The following is a 14,550-nucleotide window of genomic DNA, read 5'->3' on the forward strand; positions in this document are numbered from 1 at the left end:
TAATTTTGTTTAGTGCGAAAGTGTAATCTGATCCAGCAAAAATATATTAATCACCACTATTCAACACATGTCTGGTCATTGGAAATATAAAGACAGTCATTAATTGTACACATGTAACCATCCAAGATATAAAATCAATTCAAAGTTCATCTTTGTACGAGAGCTGGAAAAACATGTCCTTCAGTCTTTCTGACTCGTTCTCCTCCTCTCTTTATGACAACGAGTGTCTGGTGTGTGTAAAGGCATCCTGATACTGTAGATTAGCACGGAGGTGCTGATTGGCTCAAACTCTTCCTCAGAGCGCCATATTTAAACCCCCCAATTGCTCTGCTTTTGTGTGGCTCATTCAGTGAGCACTGTAGTTGATCCCCCCAGTGAAACGGAGGCTCATCCGCCTGCATTCCTTCTGCTATCTGCTTGAGAGCAGTGCCAGACAAAACTGCGTATTCCAAGTGGCGCATCCAGGTCTCCCCCCGTGATGGGAGAGGTTAGGAAGACATCTGATCCTCCAAGAAACAAGGAACCTGGTATGAAGCCTCTGAAGTCCTCGCTCGTCCCGCAGAGTTGTCTGCCTGAGCCCACCGCGCAGAAAGGTGAAGAAGCATCCCATCTCCTCAGATAGTTGAAGATTAGAATCCTCTCATCTCGAACGACCTCGTGCCTCCTTGCCCGTGGCTGGGGGTGCTCTCTGCAGCCGGAGAGTGTGACCCTCTCTCTCTGACCCTTGGCCTTCAGAGCTGTCCTAGTTATTGGGTTAACACCTGATAGGGATGTTTTCCTGAGTGCAGACAACTCAAGGTAATGGATTAGCACATTATCATTTAAATACAAAAATAGGATAGGCCCCTCAGAATTATTTGGGAGCCTTCCTAACACATGCAAATGCATAAATGTAAGGTTTGTGTTAGTCATTTAACATGCAAGAATCATATACTCATCAGTCCAAAGCAGAGAAATGTTATTTTAAGTTAAAGGTGAACTAGTCCCTGTGGATATCACCCCTTCTCAATTATTCTAAATGTTATATTAATTCACCATTTGATAAAAGATTAGTTTATCAGAAATATCTTTCTCTTCCATAAAACAGGTTTGAGAAATAAATGTTCCAATATAAAATCAATTACTCAATATAATTGACTCTTCCCTCCCTTTTCTTACATATGTCTCATATGAAATAATAACTTAGGAGTCTATTTAAGCATGGTGTAGTTTATAATCTATTAATCGAGAAGACTCAGTATCACCTGTGTGCAGCTTACAAAAAACAAACAATTGTGAGAAACATATATTATGCAGGAACTGTATACCTTTGTTAAAAAAACAAAGCATATCTGATTTGAGAAATGTCAAACACATTCAAAACCTTACATTTGAAAACAGGTTTGCATTCCTCCACTTAAAATGACGTTATCATTGGAAACAATAAAAGCTAATTGTTTTGATGTAGAATCTATCAATTGAATCGTTAGAGCAGAACAGAATGGTCGTATTGTAGCCTGAGTACCGTGCAGCCTTCAGTTTCACCAGGTGGAAACATTGTCCATATAATGTGAATACATGTAGAACTAGACATTAAGAGGCTCCTGACATTAGGCCTATTTTAAAAATAGTAGGGGCTTTTAACAGCTTGCCAACCTACAGTCATCCTCTGCATAGCAGTATGAATAGCCTTAAAAAAACAACCCACTCTGCGGTAACGAGAGTCATATTTCTGAACCAAATGCCCTAAGTGAAGCCGTTAGTCCCATCTGACTGACCCAAGTGTTGGTGCTGGTGTGACTGGGAGGCTTCTAGGTGTTCAAAGCAGATGTCAAGCTTTCAGTTCATGGCTTGGTGGGGGGAGTGGCCCACGTGAGACAGTATTGTTCAGTTTGAGGAGCGGCATTGTCTCTGGAAGCAGGTAATGGTGTCCATTCTCAGACCAGACCATTAATGTCATTTCATGTAGAGCAGCCATAGCATCTCTGTGACTGCACTCAGAACTGTGTCAGAACTGGGTGATTCTTAGTGAAGCCGTCCAAGGCCATAGACAGAATGGAACCACGTACCAACAAAAGGGACACAAGGTCATCAATGTCTCTCTTTACCATTGGCCTAATTGCACAACAAATTAGTGGGAAAAATGTGGAGCACTAATCCATCATGTGAAATGTTGAGTTAATCTAAATAATTCCTTATGGGTTGAAATCAAATTAACATTAGAACTAAAGTCAGTCATAATTGGACTTTGCACGGATCCGAATCTAATCAATACACCATTTCCCCAGCTCTGTAATGAAAAGGATAAGAAGATTAGGTACATTACAGGAGTGTTCCACACCCAAACATGCACACTTATCTTATTCTAGTAGAGATTAGAGGACAAGGTATAATGTTGTGAACAAAATGATCAAATCAAAGTTATTTTGTTTATTATATGTTATGTACCACATTTAATTTAATAATTAATCTTGAATTACTAATAACTTTAAAGAAGGCAACAATTTACAATTTGGATGAAGTGATTACTCATCCAAAGTGTGTGTGTGTGTGTGTGCTTATCTGCCCAAGGTTTAAAACATTTGGGACAGCACAGCAGTGAGAATGTTATGAGAACCAATCTGTTGTTTACACTAAACTCGAAGGAAGCTAGACTGGAACATTTTAAATAAATCAAAACACTTGCACATTAATTAAATACATTTCACATTTAGCTCGAGCTGGGTTCAATACTTTTCTTTATGGTATTTAAAATTGGGCTCGAGTAGAACCCCTGGATTTGGCTTGCAACACAAAGTGATACTGATCTCTGTAGGACTTGGAAGTGTTATGATTCAAAGTGTGGGCCTGTGAAAGAGAGGCCCTTGGAAAACAACACCTATTTTGTAACTGTAATTACTTATTTTAAAGAAATTGCAACATTATACTTTTAAAGAATTGCTCAATTAATTTAACACATTTATTATGCACACAATAAAAACTTCAACAAATATATTGATCCTGGCTTAACCAGCAACCTTTACTCTATTGTTCATAAGCTCGGTTTCAGAAAACTTGTCAGTAGTTTAACAACTATTTTAATTTTAGTAATGTCTATGGAGACCAATTGGTTGATACTAGAAATAATTTGAAGCAGTTTAATAAAGAATGTTAAACTATTTTTAAAACTGTAATTGAACTTCAACTTATATTAATTACCTGATTCCAGTGGCCAGTTGGAACAGACAATCAACACAGTTTCCATTTTGCTGCAACAGCGCAAAAGGTTTCAACAACAATTAGTATTATGTCTGAGTCTAGTTCTGTCTTATCTGCTTTGTTTCGGAATGTGTTCAATACATTACGTTTTTATTCATTATTACTATACAATACATAGATTAAGAATAAATGAAACAAATAATACAACATTGACCGACAAAAACAGATTTTGCAACTCTGATCTCCTCAGGCAGGTCTCTGAGGGTCGCGGGGCGCAGGACGGGGCATAGGGTTTATACAAGGTCACAAAGATATCTTAACATACCAGCAATACCATTTAAGAATGGATTATTAAAGCAATATAATCTTATTTTCTTCTTACACCTAGCGCTCACCCTGAACAGTGGGCTTCTTGTTTACATTTTCCCCTGCACTCAGAGGCAGGACATAAAAACACTTTTTATTTTTCTCAGGTCATTTACTTTTGGTGAGATAACTAAAGTTTAGTTCATTTTACCCTGTCTATGGACTGATTAATTATTAGTTGTTACAAAACATACACAAGACGGCGGGACAAACCAATATAGACCCCCCATACAAACAATCAGACAAACAAAACATGAACTCGTAATAAACACCAGCGCGACAGCAAAGCTCATCCAGCTCAATTTAGTCCGGATTTTAGAGAGATCTTAGAGGGGGTGGGGAATTAGTGGGGCGTCTGCTCACGCCTCACCCTTGTATACAAGTTATTGATCGGTGCCTGAAAGCCGTCCAAGAGCGATAACTAAGCTTATCCTCTTGCGACAACCACTAGGCTATTTGTTTCTAGTGGCGCTGTGCCCCCCCGATCGGAGCCCACAGACTTTTTCCCTGCCCTTTCTCTCCAAACAACAGCTCAGTTGACTGTAGTCCGTACGACCAGCCTATATATACTTGCTATCGAGTTCACCTCAAGGTGAAACACAGTTTGCCTACGCTTGCTTGCCACTACACACCTCTGATCAATTAGCCTATAATTTTATGTATGCACTCCTGACCGCCACCTGCTCCAGAGAGCCGTAGCACATCGTCTAACCATGAGAAAAGCGGTCCTAAACAACGAGTGCTTTTAGACCGTCCCGTTTGAAGGACGGCGGTGCCGTGAGTTAAAACCTATACAAAAAACTGTGATTTTCTCCCTCTCCGCCTGCACTGCTCCAGCCCCACACACACACGCAAGGCTGCAGCTGGAGCCGTGTTTTTACAGAGAGGTGATAGCAGTAAATATCTCTGGCTGCTTATTTTCAACTGCTATGTTTGGCCGCTAAGACCCTCAAAATCCGGCGATTTGTCCAGTACAAATCTTTTGCATTGCTTTCAATTCACACAGAAGCTCCACTTCACTGATGCCCTTTCTTTAAGGTATCTCTAAACATGAGCTGTGTATGCCTGTATGGCACTTCCGTCCCGAATCAGCATACACAGAGGAAGTCAGCCAGGACTGAGTCCCCAGACACTGATTCCCTGGGTTTAACTATCCCCAAATGTTCATTAACCAAAAGGAAACGCAGCCGATCAGTTTCACAGGTAATTTTAGGATACCGTCAATCACAGATTCTGATAAGGCAATGTCCAAAGTAGATTTGAAAATCACACTTACCAGAATCTGAAGATCTGTTGGCATCCTGCCGACAACGCCAATTTGTAGAGGAAACTTCTGTGTAGCTATGCAGTGGGAGTCACCGACTCAGGAAGGAGACACGGTAGGAGCAGTAGCTTTGATGTCAAACACATGATGGTTTATTTGGAGTTACGGCCGGAGGATTCACATCACAAGTCCAAGAGTCAGAGGTTCTGACTTCACGGTAGAGTTGCCACGTCAATTCTGGAGAGCCTCTCTCTTGCCAGCCCATCTAACTGGTTTCGCAGAGAGTAAACAACATATTTGAGAAGATAGCCTAAACAGTGTGGGAACACTGAGCTACTTGCGTCGGACACTTATGACCTCGAAGATTTCACCTTGGAGTCCACAAATACAGAGAAGGAAGTGTCCCAGTGTACCCACAACACAGACCATCTGTGACCCAGTATTGACCGGTCACAGAATGGGAACAATAACATTATTGGCTAAGCAGCTTGTGTCCTTAAAGGAGGTAAACAGACATCAAGGTTTGTCCTGTATGTCACATCTTGGCGTCTATGACAATTATTTCCATAACACTAAGGATAGAGGGTGTCGTTTTTCTCATACTGATATTCTGAACAATCTGTGCTGTTGTATTTGCTGTAAAGTGTCTCTACTGTAGGCTATTTTTATTTTATGTACAGCACTTTGGCTGATTTGATTTGTACTCTGTTCAGTCCTCCAGCTGTGACCAATAAGTCTCCTGGTCGAAAATGCCTACTACACACACGGGTATTTTTCGTGGGGCTGAAATTGTCCCTACGGACCTTGATCAGCCACTGAGCCTTTACCTCAGCATCAATAGGAAATTAATGGAAACTTATCTCCCGATTATAATGGGACGAATTTGTACAAAGGGGCACACAGCAATGTAGTGCCGACTTTCTTACCCACTGGAAGGCCAATCGCTTTTCTTTACCTCTCATCATCGATGCTATCTATCGCTAACTATATCGCTATCTGTATGCTATCTATCTTGCTATCTATCTATCTCTCTCTATCTATCGCTATCTACCCGCTCAACCACTCCACACCGTAGACCGGAAGTTTACAACCGCACACCCAGCCGCCGGAAGTTGATAGACGCCATCTGTTACGATGTGTGTAGGAAGCAGGACCCAAATGCAGATTCAAGTGACAAAAATAACTCCTTTATTTCAAGGCTAAACGATTTAACAAAGACTGAACAGAACACTCACCGCCGACCAAGTCATTACACAAGACAAACAGACAAAGACAGACAGAAAAACCAGAACTTAAATACACACAAGACTAATCATACGTGGAGGGGGTCAGGAGGACGGGACTGAGCTGACCGCCCAGGGGCACAGCAGAGGACCAGGAAGGGATCTCGGGCGGACGGCCCGGGGGCAAGGCAGAAGCGGAGAAGGGGGACTCGGGTGGACGGCCCGGGGGCAAGACAGAGTCCAAGGTGGGGGTTATGGAGGGGTGAAGGCCACCGCGGGCGAACTCAGGGGGCCGAGCATGAGGGCGAAGACTGCGGCCGGAAAAGTCAGGGGGCCGAGCATGAGGGCGAGGGCCCCGGCCGGGAAAGTCAGGGGGCCGGGCTCGAGGGCGAAGGCCGTGGCCCTTAGGGGGCCGGGCTCGAGGGCAAAAAATGCGGCTCACAGGGGGCCGGGCTCGAGGGCGAAGACCAGACAGCTCCAGAGGCCGAGCAGAGCCCGGTGTCGGCCGAACAGGAACCGGAGCCGGTGGGATAGGCCTCGGCAGGATCCCCCACGGAAGAGGACCAGGAGTTGGCAGCACCCCCGGTGAGACAGAGGATGGCGGGGCCTCCAACGGAACTGGATAAGGGGTTGGCAGTACCCCCGGCAGGACAGGTGATGGCGGGGCCTCCAACTGGACTGGACATAGAGCTGGCAGGATCCCCAGCTGAATCTCCAAAGGCACGGGACATAGAGTTGGCAGGACCCCCGATAGAAGAGTAGTCGGCGGGAACTCCAACGGAACAGGACAAGGGATTGGCAGGACCCCCGGCAGAAGAGTAGTCGGCGGGGCCTCCAACGGGACAGGACACAGGGTTGGCAGGACCCCCGGCAGGAGAGTAGTCGGCGGGGACTCCAACGGCAACAGGGACTTAGGGTTGGCAGGACCCCCGGCAGAAGAGTAATCGGAGGGACCACCAACGGGACAGGACATAGTGTTGGCAGGACCCCCGGCAGGAGAGTAGTCGGCGGGACCCCCAGCGGGACAGGACATAGGGTTGGCAGGACCCCCAGCAGGAGAGTAGTTGGCGGGACCCCCAACGGGACAGGACAAAGGGCTGGCAGGACCCCCAGCGGAACCTCCAACGGTACAGGACATAGGGTTGGCAGGACCCCCGGCAGATGAGCAGTCTGCGGGACCTCCAACGACACAGGACATAGTGTTGGCAGGACCCCCGGCAGGAGAGTAGTCGGCGGGGCCTCCAACGGGACAGGACACAGGGTTGGCAGGACCCCCGGCAGGAGAGTAGTCGGCTGGGCCTCCAACGGCACAGGACTTAGGGTTGGCAGGACCCCCGGCAGTAGAGTAGTCTGCGGGACCTCCAACGGCTCAGGACATGGGGTTGGCAGGACCCCCGGCAGAAGAGTAGTCTGCGGGACCTCCAACGGCACATGAGTAGGGACTTGAGTGGGAACTGGAGAGAGGGCTTGAGAGGGAACTCGAGAGGAAACTTGAGAGTTGACTTGAGAGGGAACTTGAGAGGAATTTCGAGAGGGAACTCGAGAGGAGACTCGAGAGGGGACTTGAGAGGGAACTCGAGAGGGGACTTGAGAGGGAACTTAAGAGGGAACTTAAGAGGGAACTTAAGAGGTGACTTGAGAGGGAATTTGAGAGATGACTTGAGAGGGGACTTGAGAGGGAACTGGAGAGGGGACTCGAGAGGGAACTGGAGAGGGGACTTGAGAAGAAACTGGAGAGGGGACTCGAGAGGGAACTTGAGATGGGACTAGAGTTGGGATTGGGATTTGAGAAGGGACTAGAGAAGTGACTAAAGGAGGGACTGGAGATGGGACTAGAGATGGGACTAGAGATGGGACTAGAGAAGGGACTAGAGAAGGGACTAAAGAAGGGACTAGAGAAGGGACTAGAGAATGGACTAGAGAATGGACTAGAGAAAGGACTTGAGAAAGGAATAGAGTAGGGACTAGAGAAGGGACTAGAGAAAGGACTTGAGATGGGACTAGAGTTGGTACCTGAGAAGTGACTAGAGAAGGTGGGACTGGAGAAGGGACTAGAAAAGGGACTAGAGAAGTGACCTGAGGAGGGACTAGGGAAGGGACTAGAGAAGGGACTTGGGAAGGGACTAGAGGGGGAACTCGAGAATAAACTAGAGAGGGGACCAGAGAAGGGACAAGAGATGGGACTATGGCAGCTGGGGCCAGAGCTGGGACTGGAACCATGGCCGCTGGGGCCGGAACTGGGGCCTGGACCATGGCTGCTGGGGCCAGAACTAGGCCTGGAACCATGGCTGCTGGGGCCAGAACTGGGTCTAGAACCATGGCTGCTGGGGCCAGAACTGAGTCTGGAACCATGGCTGCTGGGGCCAGAACTGGGTCTGGAACCATGGCTGCTGGGGCCAGAACAGGGTCTGGAACCATGGCTACTGGGGCCAGTACTGGAGTCGGAACTGGAGCCGGAATTGAAGCCAGAATCATGGCTGTAAGGTCCGGTTCAGAAGCCGGAAACATGGCTGTAAGGTCCGGTTCTGGAGTCTGAAACATGGCTCTAAGGTCCGGTTCTGGAGCCGGAAACATGGCTGAATGGGCCGGCTCTGAAGCCGGAAACATGGCTGTAAGGTCCGGTTCTGGAGCCGGAAACATGGCTGTAAGGTCCGGTTCTGGAGCCGGAAACATGGCTGAATGGGCCGGCTCTGGAACCGGAATTGAAGCCAGAATCATGGCTGTAAGGTCCGGTTCTGAAGCCGGAGCCATGGCTGTAAGGTCCGGTTCTGGAGCCAGAAACATGGCTGTATGGGCCGGCTCTGGAGCCGAATCCATGGCTGCCGGGACCGGTTCTGGAGCAAGAACCATGGCTGCTGGGGCAGAACTGGGTCTGTAACCATGGCCCTTTGGGCTCGTGCTGCTAACCTGGCCTTGCGACTTCTTCTTTTAGAAGCCGTTTGGAGGCTCCGTGGACCTCCAAAATCCAGACGAGTACCAGCGAATGGCTCCTGGACTGTAGCAAACACTGGGTGAGAAGCAGGGGCTGATGCCAAACGGACCACACCGATGCGTGTGGTATCAAAAAGGGAATTGGGAGACCTGGGTCTATCAGGATCGGGAAAACAAACCGTGAGGTAATCCAAAAGCCAGGCAGGTAAGAATTTAACCACATCTTGACTCTTCATCGTAAGGTGGAATGCATCTGCCAGAGCAGCATCTCGCTGCGGAACCCTGACCGCTCCTATCCATCGATGAGCGCAGTTAGTCAAAGAGAAGGTATAATCCAATAGTTCTTGCTCAAAAGGATCTGCTGGGCTCATATCTCTGGTCGGTTCGTTCTGTTACGATGTGTGTAGGAAGCAGGACCCAAATGCAGATTCAAGTGACAAAAATAACTCCTTTATTTCAAGGCTAAACGATTTAACAAAGACTGAACAGAACACTCACCGCAGACCAAGTTATTACTTTTTTTTTTTAATAGAAAAATATAAACAAAGTTACATTTTAAAACATAATAGTCCACCTTACTGATCCCCAAAAAGAAAGGACCCCAAGGCTTTCAAACAAATCAATTTCAACAAAATCTCAGCTTTCATGAAGCATTCTCAAATCAACCCGGTATCACGGCAAGACGTGAACATGTGACGATTTACCATGCTGGGAGACGTGAAGATGTCACGATGTCATCCCCTTCAAACGTGACAGCTACACGGTATTGTTAACCCATGTTAACCAGTGGAGAAATAACCGGAAATACCAAGCAAATGCTACCCCGACATAATGATTTATTTTTTAATAGTCACACTCGATTACGGCGATTTTCTTGTTGCCCCAGCTGGTCGACACCTCTTTTAGCAGAAACAAAGGCTTCATTAATCTATTAAATCGATGTTAATCCGTGCGTGTGGATGTGGAATTAACGGACGTGACGTTGTGCGATTGAGTTGCCAAGCAACAGCTTCGGTTCATGTTAATTTACAAACTATTCAACTACAACCGTAGTTATATTTAAAAACATGTTAGAAGGCCTCACGAAATACTTTAATGCACATTAAAATGTAAATGTGAAGGAATGTGTGTATAACAAAATACATCGGTCATTAAACGAAACCGGAAACAGACGTAGGCAAGATCCTCAGCTCAATGATTGGATGGTTATCCGCAATGCTTGCTGGGATTTGGTGTTTATGTGATGTGAAATCTGAAAACGTTTTTTAAAAATACAATAATACTTTATTCCGAGTGTGCTTGCTTTTCTCTTTGAAAGTCATCACATAACGGCATTGTAATACACGGTTTCGGCTGCATTAAGTATGACATATCTGCCGTAATTCTCTATTTATAGAGCCGTGCTGAGAAGACTTCTGGACAAACAGGAGAACTGCCGCCAAAACTGAAGATGTGACGTGGACAGGGTGGGAATTTCACGACGGCCACGACGGCCATGGCCGTCGTTGCCCCGCACTTTGGCCGTGATGCCCTGTGAAAAAAAATGCAATTCACGGCCAAAGTGGCCTTGGTGCCCCTGTCAAAAGTTCCAGTGTAAACAACGCTAGTAAAGTCATATTAGTGCGCGCAGTAGGATAGTCCCGGGCGATGCCTGTGCCCTGTGGATCAGAGCGATTGCTCTGCTGTGATTGTTCCGTCAGAAATGCCTGTAGGGGCCCGACAGCCTCCTCCTCAGCCGCGGGAGCAAGACAAGCACAGGTAAGCAAGCGGACCAAGCTGTTTTGATATGATTTAACTGAAGTATGTGGTAGTATTTGAAAGGACTTAACATTTACGTGTTTATAGAAAGTACTATTGATAGGTAATTACCATTGTATTAGCCTATTTAAAGTTGACTCGTTACATTTTGTCATGAAAACTAGCGATAGCTAGCTAGTTTGGATAGCGCTAACGTCTTCCCTTCAAGGGGTCTACATCTAGTGTTGCTTCTACAAGCTAGCAGATAGCTGTCACCTTTGAATCTAGTATTTTTCTTGCTAAGCGGTTTTGATATAATACATGACTGACTTATGTGGTTTATGGCTGAACTTAACGTATACGTTAAAGAAACACTATTGCTATTCAGCCATTTGTAAAACGACTGGTGTTGACGTTAGTGCTACACTTTTCAGTCATGTTGATTGACCAGCGTAATTTAACCAAACGGCCTTTGTGCCCTGTCATGTGGCCTTTGTGCCCTTGAAAAAAATGTGAACGGGAAGGCCAAATGGCCTTGCCCCTAAAATGACGAAATTCCAAGCCTGGACGTGGATCATAAATATATAAGCAATTATACAACATTTTAGTTTTTTCTCAGAACAGATTTGATTTTCTGAAGTTAATTTAACTTTGCCGACCATTATTAAAAGGTACAATCAATTTGTTTAGGGTTGACTAAAATAATGAAAAACATTTCATTTGGATAATTTACTGACAGAATAAGAAACGCAATGATGCTATACTCACCTGTTCCCTTTTTATAAAGTGAAACAGTTGAAACGATAGATTTTTAGTAAACTTAAAAACAACCTTCTCCAAAAGCTATCAAGGAATATACTGAATACTTGTTTTAGAACTGTATTACATACTTTTATATAAATAGTTTGAATGATCTATAATTGACAGAAACTTGTGTTTACACTGACCTGTTACTCATATATTAATGTCTTTGTAACTTCAGTAAACCACTACCTCACTAATTTCTTTCATTCATCACGGTTCAGTAAACTAAGCGATACATGAACCAGATTAATCATTATAATAACGTAGGATTGCAACTCTTTGAAACTGTAGGTGGCTCTTAAAAGAGCCGTTGTGTTTGGGTGTGCTGGTCTCAGGTCAGTCTAAGCCCTCTCTCTGCGGATGCGGCGGGCCAGCTGGATGTCCTTGGGCATGATGGTGACCCTCTTTGCTTAGTTCATCTTACTGGGGGGCAGCTACATGGATGTCGGTGCAGTCCACAATCATTGTGCAGTTGAAGGCAGAATGAATGAAGGCAGAATTAATTTATTATTGACTCAGAATGAAGCACAACTTCATGTCATACAATACATTGACTTTATTTGTAATTGTGTAAAAACATATGAGCATTGATTAGCAAGCAGGACCTGCAGGAACAGAGAATGGTGATGGATGGAGCTGGGAAGAGAGAAGAATAAAGAAAACAGATCAACTTTGTTATCGGATATTAAAAATTGCCCCTGCCTCGTGATCGTGAGGCGCTGGAGTATCTAGATAAGATATTCCGCCTCGGGGCTCAGATGGCCGCGGCGGCCAACAACCTGGGCGTGTTGGGGGTTTCACTAATTACCCCGCAACCAGAAACCTCCGCCCCCTCGCCTCAGGGCGACCCGGGCGATTATACAGAACGCTGCATCGGACAGATGAATAATTAATGATCAGCCGCTTATGACGCGGTTTTTGCAGGGGGTCAGGAGGCAGCGCCCAGTAGTGCACGCCTCCGCCCCACAGTGGGACCTGCCGTTGGTGCTCGAGGCTCTGGTCACAGAACCATTTGAGCCTCTGGAGCTTTCCTCCCTGAAAGCACTGTCATGGAAGACAGCATTGCTGCTTGCCTTGACTTCGACCAAAAGAGTGTCTGAGTTGACCGCTCTGTCGGTGCACCCAAGCTGTCTGTTGATCCGGGGTGACCGTAGCGGGGCGACACTCAGGCCGAACCCCTCCTTTACTCCTAAGAGTATGAGGAGTTCATTCAGATCAAGGGCTATTCAGTTAGGTGGCTTTAATCCTCCACCCCATGTTGGGACCAGGGAGGCTAAGCTGCACCTCCTCTGCCCAGTGCGGGCGCTAGCATGCTATGTAGAGCGCACGGCTGCCATTAGACACACTGAACAACTGTTTGTGTGCTTTGGGGATGGGGTGGCTGGAAAAGCTCTCTCCAAGAAACGCCTAGCAGGATGGCTCTGTGAGTGTATTACACATGCCTATGGACAGGCGGGGAGAGCCCTCCCCACTGGGGTCCGTGCACATTCTACACGGGCTGTGGCTGTGTCAACAGCCTTATTCAGCGGCGTGAGTGTAGAAGACATATGCACGGCGGCGTCTTGGTCTACGCCAGGCTCCTTCATAAAATGTTATCTCCTGGACATGTCTGGCTCCTTCTCGTCGTCGGTGCTTGCCGAGGCAACGCACGACTGGTGATAGGGGGGGTGGCTGTGGGTCAGCAGGTGTTTGACCCCCCCCCCGGGGCATAAAGCACTTGTGTTTTTTCCCATGCTCCTGAGGGACCTGGGGAACATGGTGCGCGGTAGAGTATCCGCACAGATCTTTTCCGTGCACACTCTACACAAGGTAGGCGTGTGTGAGTGTGCCTTATCCAAATTGCGGCCCCGGCTTCTCTACGGTTACAACCGGATGGGAGGAAGTGGGAATGCAATGGATGTTAGCCAAAAGCCGGTCAGGGACGGTGTGGTGGGCCGATGTTGGTGGATGACAGGGCGTGTATTCATCGGGGCTCCGCCCACTGTACCCATAGAGTCCAGTAGAGGGCGGAGCCTGTGTGAAATATAACAGGGGGTTACGTATTGTAACCCTAGTTATATAAGCACAGGCGGAGCCCTCTACCTGGAGGCCCTGACTTTCCTAGTCCGCTCGCTGAAGAGTTTATAGGATAATGGGCTGCGGGTGTAGCCGCCTTATATACTGTGGGCCTGCGCGCACATTCAGGTAGGCTCGCCCCAATTGGCCGGCTACGTTTACGTAAAACTCAGTAGGTGAAAGCACGCACAGCATGATAGAGAGTAGTACCCATAGAGTCATAGAGTCCAGTAGAGGGCTCCGCCTGTGCTTATATAACTAGGGTTACAATACGTAACCCCCTGTTATTTATTGAGAGTAGAATACGGCCGGAGAGATCACAAAGTATATCACACTTTCATGTGAGCCACCTAGCAACACTCTAAAGATAAAGGGTAGAAACACAGATAGATATATCCTTAAAGGAGTGTCCTAAAAAGCCAGCCTTTCCTATCTTAATCATTACCAGACATTGGAACAAAGACCCGTTTGTGTTACAAACCCACATGTGCCAAACCCCTCACCCACAGGAAGTCAGAGGACCTCTTGACCTGTGTCCTTCTCACATTACAGGCAGGAGTATATGCGATTTAACGAAAAGCATATATTTGTAAATGAACAGTTTCTCAGAATAGCTGAGAACCTCAAAGAGATCGGATTAAAATATTCTCTGACAGTTTCATTCTTTTTATCAATTTATGATAACCAATTAACATTAGTCTAAGAATATTTCAGTCAATACTTAAATCAATAAGCGTCTTCAGAGTTGTGTGGGCTCACATACATCAATTACATCAAAAAGTAAAACAAGATTAAAAACATTTCAATCACCATGATTGAACACAGTCAATCATAATAGAAAAAATCATCTCTCTTCAGTGTTTGGCATCATTTGTCAAAAGCACAATAATAAACACACATGAAATACAAAAATATAATAGCAAAATATATGTTTCAAAAATAAGATCTTTTATCATTTATCACTCAGTTAATCTCATTCATCAAACACAAATT

Source organism: Gymnodraco acuticeps, unplaced genomic scaffold (genome assembly GCF_902827175.1).
Source record: "Gymnodraco acuticeps unplaced genomic scaffold, fGymAcu1.1, whole genome shotgun sequence".
Classification (NCBI taxonomy): domain Eukaryota; kingdom Metazoa; phylum Chordata; class Actinopteri; order Perciformes; family Bathydraconidae; genus Gymnodraco; species Gymnodraco acuticeps.